The sequence below is a fragment of the Dermacentor andersoni genome, chromosome 6 (genome assembly GCF_023375885.2).
Source record: "Dermacentor andersoni chromosome 6, qqDerAnde1_hic_scaffold, whole genome shotgun sequence".
NCBI classification, from domain to species: Eukaryota; Metazoa; Arthropoda; class Arachnida; order Ixodida; family Ixodidae; genus Dermacentor; species Dermacentor andersoni.
The window spans coordinates 109,328,027-109,340,197 of NC_092819.1; positions in this window are offsets into that span (position 1 = coordinate 109,328,027).

Genomic DNA, 12,171 nt, shown 5'->3' on the forward strand with positions numbered 1-12,171 from the left:
CACCTTAGGCGGCTTGCGACAGTGTTAGAAGCCATCAAGTCATCAGGGCTCACTCTGAAGCCGGAAAAGTGCCGCTTCGCTTACGATGAGCTTTTGTTCCTAGGCCACGTGATCAGCAAATCAGGAGTACGCCCCGACCCACAGAAGACAGCTGCCATCGCAAAGTTCCCGCAGCCAGCCGACAAGAAGGCAGTGCGCAGATTCCTTGGCATGTGTTCCTACTATAGGCGCTTTGTCAAAAACTTTTCACGCATCGCGGAGCCGCTAACACATCTAACCAAATGTGATGTCGCGTTCAAGTGGGAAACGCCGCAGGCCAAGGCATTTCAAGAACTCAAACGATGCATGCAGTCGCCGCCGGTACTTGCACACTTCGACGAGGACGCCGATACCGAAATCCACACTGACGCCAGTAGCCTAGGCCTCGGTGCCGTCCTAGTCCAGAGGAAAGAAGGACTTGAAAGGGTGATATCGTATGCTAGCCGGTCGCTGTCAAAAGCGGAAAGCAACTATTCTACGACTGAAAAGGAATGCCTCGCCATCATTTGGGCTACAGCTAAATTCCGCCCTTACCTCTATGGCAGGCCATTCAACGTCGTCAGTGACCATCACGCATTGTATTGGCTAGCTAACTTAACGGACCCTTCAGGACGGTTGGCGCGGTGGAGCCTCAGACTACAAGAATATGACGTCACGGTAATATACAAGTCCGGAAGAAAACACTCCGACGCCGACTGCTTATCGCGCGCCCCCATCGATCCCCCGCCGCAAGACGACGAGGACGACGACGCCTTCCTTGGGATAATAAGCGCGGAAGACTTCACTAACCAGCAACGAGCAGACCCGGAGCTAAAAGGCCTCGTCGAGTATTTGGAAGGGAACACCGACGTTGCCCCTAGGGCATTTAAGCGCGGGTTGTCTTCGTTCACGCTACAGAACAACCTGCTCGTGAAGAAGAACTTCTCACCAGTCCGCGCCAGCTACCTTCTTGTTGTACCGTCAGCGCTGCGTCCAGAAATACTGCACGCCCTACACGACGATCCAACCGCTGGGCACCTCGGATTCTCCCGGACGCTGTCGAGAATACAGGAAAGGTATTACTGGCCGCGTCTGACCGCCGACGTCGCCCGTTACGTCAAGACATGCCGAGACTGTCAACGACGCAAGACACCACCGACAAGGCCAGCAGGATTACTACAGCCGATCGAACCTCCTCGCCGACCATTCCAGCAGATTGGGATGGATTTGTTGGGGCCATTTCCGATATCAACATCCGGGAATAAGTGAATCGTCGTGGCGACGGACTATCTCACCCGCTTTGCTGAAACTAAAGCTCTACCAAAAGGCAGCGCAGCCGAAGTGGCGAAATTTTTCGTCGAGAACATCCTGCTGCGACATGGTGCCCCAGAAGTCCTCATCACCGACAGAGGAACGGCTTTTACAGCAGAGCTCACCCAAGCCATTCTGCAGTACAGCCAGACAAGCCACAGGAGGACAACTGCCTACCATCCGCAGACGAATGGTCTCACGGAGCGCCTGAACAAGACCCTCGCCGACATGCTAGCAATGTACGTCGACGTGGGACGCGGTGCTGCCGTACGTAACCTTTGCGTACAACACGGCGATGCAAGAAACAACACAGATCACGCCGTTTAAGCTGGTTTACGGCAGGGACCCGACGACGACGCTTGACGCTATGCTGCCGCACGTAACTGACGAAGAGAATGTTGACGTCGCTAGCTATCTCCAGCGCGCCGAAGAAGCCCGACAGCTCGCCCGCCTGCGAATCAAGAGCTAGCAGAGGACCGACAGCCGACACTACAACCTCCGACGACACTTCGTCGAGTACCAGCCTGGCGACCGTGTTTGGGTCTGGACCCCAATACGCCGACGAGGACTCAGTGAAAAACTACTCCGACGCTATTTCGGACCCTACAAGGTCATCCGACGTATTGGCGCTCTGGACTATGAGGTCGTGCCAGACGGCATTTCGCATTCACAGCGGCGCCGCGCACGATCTGAAGAGGTCCACGTGGTGCGCCTTAAACCCTTTTACGGACGCTGACGAACTTCGTCATTTTTATTCTTTTCTTTGCTACGAGTGCTTTTGTTTATTACCTTCGTTTGTTTGCAGCATCGGGTCGATGCTTTTTAAGAGGGGGGTATTGACACGTGTACTTATCTTTATCGGGCGACCACGTTTCGCCGCTTAACAACTGTAATCGCGCAGCGCGGAACGCGCCTGCAGTTTCTGGAAAGTTATCGATGCTTCTATCGATGCTTCTAACACAAGGTTCTGTCGCCGAACCTTGTGTTATCTGATTTCATCGCGTAACGCGAATGGTGTCGAACTTTGTGGAAGGCACGCGGGTCCGAACGATTAGTCTGGAACATTCGACGACTGCTCTATAAAAGCCGACGCGCTTGACCCGCTGATGAGATTTTCGACGATCGCCGAGCGTGTTCGCCGCTATCGTTGTGCTATAAGTGTAGCCTGTTTTGTGGGCACAGGTTCGCCCAATAAAAGTTAGTTTTGTCGTTCACAGTATTACTACTGTGTTATTCAACGTCACCACCACGTGACAATATTCTACCCACTAAAAAAATGCGGGAATGTTTTCGCCTTTCTCATTATTTCGATGTTCCGAAATCTCAAAAGGCTGCCGCTGGAAAGGTCCCAGTTACATCCTTTCAGCGATCTACGTCTCACAGCCATCCCAAAAATTTCAAAATTTCGATCGTACCCTGCAATACCCACTAGACCCATAAGTAATATGAACATAACCCGTTGCCACGTCTTGTTTTTCCCTATAATTGTAAACCTCTTTTCGTGCAAAATTGGCAATGGGAAACGAGTGTCGCAAGTTGAGAAATTAAGCGAACTACTAAGGGAGAGAGCCGAGGCAACAACCAAACAGCAAGGAAATAGAAAAGTTTTTGTGTTATTTGCGAAAATATTCATGGATCAAAATCTTTTACAACGAAGCTGTTAAGGGCTAGTTTCCCAACTATCATGTCCACGTATAGGAAAATATCCCCAAGATAGTGCAATACCGGGCCAGCCCGCGTCGGCGGTGCAGTTCGCCATTAAGGGGTCCACATACACAGCTTCCTCGCTCATCCTTCTTCACAGAGTGGAAGGACACTGGGTTTTTTTATTTAAAAAGGAAGTAGAGAAAACGCCGCTGGAAGTGGAGAATGGTTCCGTGTGTTTTGAATGAAGCTTCTACAGTTATCAGTCGAGCCGCCTGACGTAGCCACTTCTCTGCTGTGCTTATGTACAGGTATTTATCTAACCTTCCGCGGTGGGCGCAGTACGTATAGAATAGCAGCGTCCTGCGCTCTACGCGGCTGTGTCGGACTGGCGGCCACGCATCGTTACGCAAATTCCCAAATAACAATACTAGTCGGTTTTCGCATTTAGCTTGGTGCAGCAGTAAACAAGAGATCCAAAAGAACTGTACTTGTCCCGCAAATATATCTTCCTCTATAATTATTCCAGAGCCAATTCAAAAAATGCTGCTAGAAATTTTTATTTTACACTTTCGCATGTTTGCTTGCTCTTGGCAGTCTCCTTCCTGCGTTTCTTTCCTGCCCGAGTCCATTTGATTTTGTTCCTTGTTTGCCAAGTAAGAAAGAGGTGTATCTCACAGGCGTACCTATGAGGTACACCTTATTTCATTTCTTCTTTGCGTGTTTACGCGCCTTTATGGCGAACGGTGGGAATTGTTAACATTTTTACTAGTAAAGTTCTCCCCCCCCATGATTTGCATAGAAAAGTTGCCTTGGGTTGGGTCTCCCGCGAAAAAAGAACTCCTGGGTACGTGCCTGCCCCTACGTATAGTATCTAAAAGTGGGCACTCGTTCAAATTGGAAATACTCGATTTCAGAAGCAGTTACGACAAGTCGCCTGTCTTATTTGAAGAAATATTACTCCATGTATTGTCATGTTGTGATGACAAAGAACCAGACATTCCCATACTGTTGATTAAAGATATATTTGTCGCCCGAACTTGTGCCAACAATATCAAGCACCAGTAATATCAACAAGATAGTGACAAGCACGGTCGTCAGTTGTTTGATATACCCGCCAAGTCAAGTGCGGTCACTTTTAATGCAAATAGCACTCTTGTAATTGTCACACCGGTGTTCTTTCCGGCTATATAACCAAAAAGATGGACCGATCCCGAAGATAGTGTGGTCCAGAAATGTAGACTTCTCGCGAAGGTCAGCGCGGTCGAAAAATATTCATAGATAGCACGCAACGCTGAGAATGCTAGAGAGACTCCTTTCACTGCTCGAATCCGCGAGCAAAAAATACTGCACCCCATAGGAAAGATTGTTATGTAGGTAATTCCGTGTAATGCGATGTAAAATTAAGCCTTATATCTTTATGTCGCGAACTTTGACGTAATTGTTACATAAGAGGCCTAGGAAATCTGAGCCTATCCACCGCCGAATGGGCGCAGTGATGACTTCCTGCGACCAGTAGCCACACCGCGCCATCTGCGCTCCAGACCGGAGCATAGTACGCCACCTACTAGAAAGCCAAATATACACAAGTAATAAGTGATTGGGCATAAACTTGTGCCCACAATATATAAAGTATTTGTTTCGTAAAAACGTTGCAGATCAAGCAAAACATGCCGCGAAACGCGCTGAGAGATACTTCTGTTCCCTTGTAACGGGGCGGTGACAATTGGTCACCTAGCCTGCTTGATTTAATCAGGGATTCAATACAGGGTGCCCCAGGTAACTTAAGCCCGAATTCAAAAATATGCGAAGGCCAGGTAGATAGACAGAACCAAGTTAATGTTGTTTCCCGTCACATGGAGATACACAAATTATTATTTTTCTTATTCCGCCTAATTAGATAATTAGTCTTAATTACTTAATCCATTTCTCAAATATTATAATTAGATGAAAAGTGTCAATGAGAAAATTGCAGAGTGACATGAAAAACTCCCGACACAGCTTTCTGTTGCTCAATACGTACTACATAAATGTGCTTTCCCGAGCGTGAAAGAATCCCGCGAATACACGCAATATTGCCGCGCGACTGGCCGCTCGAGGCGTTTATGTATAGAAGCCACAAGGCGAGCCTGACGTCATCATCGTCGCGTGCCTGTCTTTATGTCCGCAGCCAGAGCGAAGGCCTCTCCCAGCGATCTCCTGTTATCCCTGTCTTGTGTTATCTGATTCCAACTTGCGCCTGCAAATTTTCTGATTTTATCACCCACCTAATTATCTGCCGTCCTCGACTGCCCTTCCCCTCCCTGGGCACCCATTCCGTAATCGTTATGGCTCACCGGTGATATGTAAGTCCCCTGAATAAAACTAAAAGTAGCGACCAGGGTTGCCAGATGGTCCCAACAAAAAATAGCCAAATGATCTCAAAATGTAGCCCAAAAATAGCCAGACCAAAATTTTCCCAGGGCGAGAAGTGGCCAAAAACATAGCCAAAACGTGTGATTTGGACACCATCTCATAGATGGTGTCAAAATCTCTCCGCGTGTCTTTCCGGCTCTAAAATTATTTCCGCCGCATGCAATTAGCACAGCGCTGGTCTCAAGATCGGCGTAAAGAATACCAGTGAGAGCTACCACCCAGGCGTGGATTCAGGCACAACTTACTGTTACGAAGAACGGAAGAATTCTTTACCAATTTACTCATGACGTTATTGGTATTTACTGAGCATTTTTCTGAGCTAGCTTTGGTTCACCCCTCGCTTTACCCGAGGAATTTTTCTATAAGAGTCGGGCAAAATACTGCCAGCTGCAAACCACGAGGATCAGATTCGGCTGGTCGCGATCGAGTGCCCAAGAGGCTGCCCCAACTCTAATATAGGGATGCCTTTCCTATAGGCTTGATTTACAAGATAAACATGTTATTTCTCTCCCGTTCTCTCTCTTTCTCTTTCAATTTACTCGAAAGCAGCTCGACGCTGAGTCAGCAAATGCTGCTTCTTGGAGGCACACTAAACTCTCGAGGAAACTTGAAACCTTCTCGCATTTTCCTTGCGCCAAGAAGCGGCAGTTGTGGCTGCAATTCGACTTTGAGTGGGACGAAACAGGACGACCTACTGGCCCACAACAGAACCGGTGAAATAAAATTTATAGTTTTAAAAAGAGTGGAACGGCGTGATATTTAAACAGGGATTCGCTGGCAAGATTCGTGCAATCAGAAAACGTGTACGTGAGTTTCCGTGAATTCAGCACGAATGCATGTGTTGCCAAATTTACAAGGGGGACTGTGTACTTTACTTTTAGTGCGATATAAAAAAGTAAGGAAATGTAATTTTTCTAGGGAACACACAAAATCTATTTTATGGGTCGCACACGGCTGTCATGAAGTTAAGTAACCCCGTGGTCTAAGAAATTCAAGCACTATACATCAGAATAGTAAGGCAGTAGAACACTATATTCATACCTTTTCAAACTGGCAATAACTCTTTGCCCAACCACCAATGCGATGTGGCCAAAAATAATAAAATATGGACGTAACAGTACCACAAACACCTATTATGTATATCGAATGTAGTTGTTTTTGTTTTTGTTTTTTTGTCATCACAGCTCAAAAATATGCCTGAGAAAAGTACAACGTAACGAATAGTAAGACGAACAAAGAGGAATTACAGTGGTCATAACGTACGTGCAAATAAATATTAAGCTATAATTGCAGTTACTCGTATGCGCATAGTTTCAAGGGAAAAAATTGTCGCAGGAGTACGGTGTGAAAGTCGACGAGTTACCATGGTGATGTTGTTGGCAAGGCAAGCATTCACCGACCTTTAGTGACCAATTGCCTTGCCATCTTCACTGCGAACGTACATTCTTTTCGTATATTTACAGAGCTTATCATTGTAATAATACGTAACGTTCCCAAAGTGCATGAAATAATCAGAACTTTCACGTAATGCAATGCTGCTTGACTAAAATAAAGAAAGAAAATAAAAACCATTGTGTAGAGTGCCAGTTGATACTCCACACACTGGGGATTTACCCAAATGGAGTAAATATACAATCCAGCCCTATTTGAGCTAACTCCCACTGCAACTTGGACCATACAGAACTGCAGAGCTGAAACGCGACAGAAACGGTTCATCTCGCTGGAAATCTTTGCAGCAGTCCCCACTCTCTGCCAGACCAAACTTAACGCAGTGTCTCATTCGACATGTGGTTCTCAGATCATCCTTCGTCAAAGAAAGCTGGCTGAACAATACGCTTTCGAAAGCTGCGTTCGAAAGAAGCAGCGCAAGTAGGGACAAAGAACGCTCGTACAACAGGGGGAACATTGGATTTCCGGCACTGCTTTTTGCACTCCTAATGCTAGCCCCCAACTTGGCGATGCTTGGTGATACCAGAGCAGAACATTTCATTTTGATCGACAGTTGAGACTCCTGCGCTTCGCTGAACATGTCCAGTGCGCGTCGTCCTTGTGTAGAGCGGGGACGACGGCCACCGGGGCACTGCGAAGGCAGCCAGCGACGTCTAACGGCAGTGGGCCGAGATTAGATGCGTTGGCCACTGTATGCCCAGACATCTCGAACCCAGCAGCTATAGCGTTAGACGTCGCTGGCTGCCTTCGCAGCGCCCCGGCGGCCGTCGTTCTCGCGCTCTACACAAGGATGGCGCGCACTGTACATGAAGACTCGAACCGTTGCGCTCCTCGTCTAAAGCGACTTGCGGATATTTACGTAATGTTACTGGGTAAATAGATAACATGGTGATTTGCCGGAAAACCAAGCAATAAGGAACCCTTGATAAACACTGAAGGACCACAGGTGAAAATGACGCGCCACGACAGGCGTACGTATACTTGAGCTGTTGTATAAGTGCACACAATAGTTTGCTGTATAGCAGCTGACATGGAGCGCGTAGTCGACAGCTGTCAGCCGTGATGTGTTCCTTATTTAATCACGCGTGAACCGCCAGAAGATGGCGCCGAACCCAAAACAGAAAGAAGAGATCTTAGCGCTGGAATGCCGTAGAAACATGGTAGCCATGAGTTAACGCCGTCCTACCAGCGCCGACATTGCCTAAAAACACAGCTTTCGAGATTTTCCGCATATCTTAGTAACTGCAATGAGCTTCGGGTTTTCATAAGCCGGTGTTCCCGTATTTTTGTCAGTGTTGACGCGGTCCTCGGGACTCGGAAGTCCTTAAGACAAAAATAGCCCAAATATAGCCACGTAGTCAACTCGGAATTTTCGACGCCAACCCGCATAAACAGTAGCCCAATTTGGCCATTAATAGCCGAATCTGGCAACCCCGGTAGCGACATTCTTCCTCGCCTGGCCTCTCCTCCTGGTTCCTCGCCGCTCGCGCTTTCCTTCGTCCCTCGCCCACGCAGTTTGTTCGTTCGCTCCGGGCGTGCCTAGGCGCCCGTAGAGTTACGCGAGGCGAGACATAAAAATTGTCGTTGGGTATTCGCGCATAAACTTTCGCCGTATACTTAACGCTCGATTATTGTGTGCTGCGCTAGGAGCGACCATGGAACGCTATGAAACTGGAAGAAGCAGATTTTTTATGTGCTTTTTCGGTACAGTAACTGTGCACTTGTTTTGCCGCATCGGGTCGGCTGCCTGCTTCTAGTTAGAAGCCTTTTGAGGCTACTTTCTTGGACAAATTAATTTTAGTGTCCAGTTCTAGCACCTAAATCAGAGCTCTTTGTCTTGCAAGTAACGTATACGTTATGTACACTATGTTCATATACCTGCCAGAACTTTACCTCGAATGTTATGTCGTCTACGACCAGTGTATCTGCAGGCAAAAACACTGTCGCGGCTTTCACATATCAAGCCGCTTCGCGATTTATTTCTATTGCATTGGCCAGATTCTTTATTTGGCTTCCTAAAGACACTTGCAAGGCGTGAAAGGGCTGCGACGAAGGTTTCGCCGGTACACGCCAAAGGCTATGCGCTTGCGTGCGTGCAACACTATTGTAGCTACCGATTCAACAACTCGGATGCGTTTAGGCTGCTCGAAATGCGCACGTGTGTACCTGGGTGAACCCAATCGTTGCCGTGTATCGAGCTTGTGCAGCTTCATAACTTAATCATGTTAGTACCCCGATGACCGAACGTAAGGCACGTGAGGTAGTCGCCTGAATAACGCGAGCGTCATGTAGAAACGTGTGGGAACAACGCGGAGCATCTCTAATATTCTCGTGGTTTCGTCATGACGCCAGCATCTCTGCATGCAGTGAAAGTGATCCTACGCCTTTATGAGAAACTGGTACCGCTGGCTCTCAATCGCAAAACGTCACAGTGGAACCTGTACTTCATTTCTGAACAAAGCGCATGCAAGGACGAAAGTTACACATAGAAATGATTTCCATCAATGAGCTCTTTCCCCTTTTGTGCAGCTCCAAGGCATTATGAGCCAACAAACTCGTGCACCACTTTATCCTGCCTAGACGGCGAAACGGAGAAATCCTACTCCCAATAGTCAAAATCATGTGCACTGGTAGTGAACAGCTTGTCCTCGCATAATATATTCGCAGCGCCTAACAAAAGCATAGACTGACAAAGCTACGCACCCTCAGCACTACAACGATAACACGTGTTATGTTTCTAGCAGGATATATGACAGCACACATCCTACGCACTCCATAGCTTCACACACTTGTTGCGGACAGCGCAATCAGGAAGACAAATCTGAACGAGCACGGAGAACAAACAGCACCCGTACATAAGCTTACCCATGCCTGAGCTCCGTAACCCATAACAAAGAAAAAGGCTCCGTTCGTAGGCGTTTGCACCTTCAATACCCTTAAAATCAATCCCTGTCATGAAACAAAACAAATATAGGGTTCTTCAATCACGCGGGTAGCCACGAAATTTAGCCAAAACATGTGAAACTCCTTGCCAATGCCTCGCCGCGGCAACTCGAGGGCCAGCTGTCATGGTGGTGAGTGCGCCGAGATGCGGAAAAAAAGAAAAAGATAGAGAAAAGGGCGCGAAAAATACCACGTGACGGTGCTCAACCAATTTAGAGACGCATGGTAATAGCGACACTATGCTTGCATGCTTAGTGAATAGCACATTCAAGAATCACTCTACCTTATCCCACCATTTGAACGCATAGTAGCAAATTTTTTCATCCGTTTGATCGCTTAGCTCATAATAGTTTGAGAGAATTAGTTGCTCATTATTCTTTCGGAGACAGACTCTCGCTATAGGTGCCATGACCGAGTTGTGCACAGGCCTTTGAAAGGCAGGCGCAGCTGCCCATAACACAGGCGCCACAATAATTCTTCTAAGGAGCTCTTAAAGGGTCCCTGAAACGGTTTGGATAAATTTTGTAGTCGAGTAGGATACAGCTACAGTTAATCATCCGCACCACAATTTAAGTGAAGTGTCTCACATTAAGAGAGCTACAGACGATTACAATTTATGTTCCTCCCTAGCCACGCTTTTTTCTCCTCAACTCGTTCGCTGAGTGATGGAGGCTAAGCTTCGCCTTCACTGGCTCTGCGTCAGCATGTGACTTCCGGTTATCTTGGAGCCAGCGCGCGAAGCTTCTACAACTCCTCCGCTAGCCGCCTGGTCATCGATACACCGCGAGAGCTATCCAAGCAGCCTGCGTTGTGGGTGTTCTGTCGCAGCGCCGAGCGTGTCCTGTATTCCGGTAATCGCAGGCGAGCTGCGCCTTTTGACGGATGGGCGGAGGCGCAAACTAAAACCCCTCCTAACACTACCGCTGTGATAAAGGGGCTTTAGCGTAAACGTGAGCGGCCTGCACGGTGCAGCCTCGTGGCGGCGCACACCTTAACAGTCAAACACAGAGCTACTATTGCTTTAGCGAAGTGTAAAACATTTTAAGCATTTAAAAAGACAAAGTGTTCACGATTACGCTCCTGCAGAAAATTTACACCAGTAGCAACGTTTAGAGTACGAGTTGGTTACTTCTTTTATAGCTCTATGTTTGTGCTGTTAAGCTCTGTGTCACCAGATTGCTGCGCCGTGCAGGCTATCCTCGTTTGCGCCTCTGCTCAAGCGGTAAAACGCCCAAACCCAGTCCGCTTGCACTTGCGCTTACCCGAATACCGGACACGCTAAAACTCTCCATCGCGGTAGTAATGCTCCGGTTGAAGTGACGGCCGCCAACACGCGTATGCTGGCGCCGATCGGATACCGACAGCCCGATTCACTGCAGCCGAACCGCTTCCAGGTTCCCTTGCTTATAGACACGATGTCGCAGCTGAACATGTTGCCGATCGCTAGACTTGCCGCCCACAGCGTAACAAGAGCAATCTATTGTGTTCGAGAAAAGAAAGCTCGAAAAGAGTACTGACCGTACAATTCGCGTCAATACGGAGAACGTAACACAAGCAGACGACACTTGCTGTGTGCCGGAAATGCTTGAGTGTATTGATAAATTGTCGTGTATTCTCTTTATGTTACTTTTTATAGAAACAAATTAACCAACGTTCCTAGTATTCCGAACAATATTTGGTCACCATAAAGTTGGAAAAATTATCAGTGACGTGACCTGGGTAGCCAATCGGTATAGCTCACCTAAGTGACGTCAACTGGTAGGGGGCGGCTGAAAACACAGGGGAGCGGCGCCACTGCGATTGGTAACGACGCACATTTCTAAACCAAAAATCAACTACACGCTTTACGCGGAGCGCTTAAATCTTAATTATCTTAATGATCTCAACAAAATACTCAGTGATCCTACTGTAACGACTCGGTACGTTTCTACGAAATCGTGCAAATCTTTTCAGGGTCCCTGTAGGTACCACTGCTGCCGCAGATAGTAAACTTACAATGCGCGGAGTAAAGGCTCCCTAGCGGGCCATCGCTTGCGAAAAAAGTTGTTTTATAGAAAAATATTGCTGAGTGCTCATGTCATTTATTTTCGCTGTTTATCTCACTTCTCAGCTGTGTACTCCGCAGAAGACCGCCAGCGGCTCTAAAGGAACTTCACCCAAAGTAGCATTGGTTGCGATCGTGGTGGCCGCCGCAGTCCTCTTCGTCACCATGACGCTCACCTTCGTGTACGTGATATTAGGCCATCCTACTCGGCGTGACAGAGAATTATGCATCACAAAAGATTGTCGACTGCATGCGGAGCTTCTGACTCAGGCACTGAACCACAGCGTCGATGCCTGCGAAGACTTCTATGCTTACGTATGTTCGAAGTGGTCACCACCCAACGACAG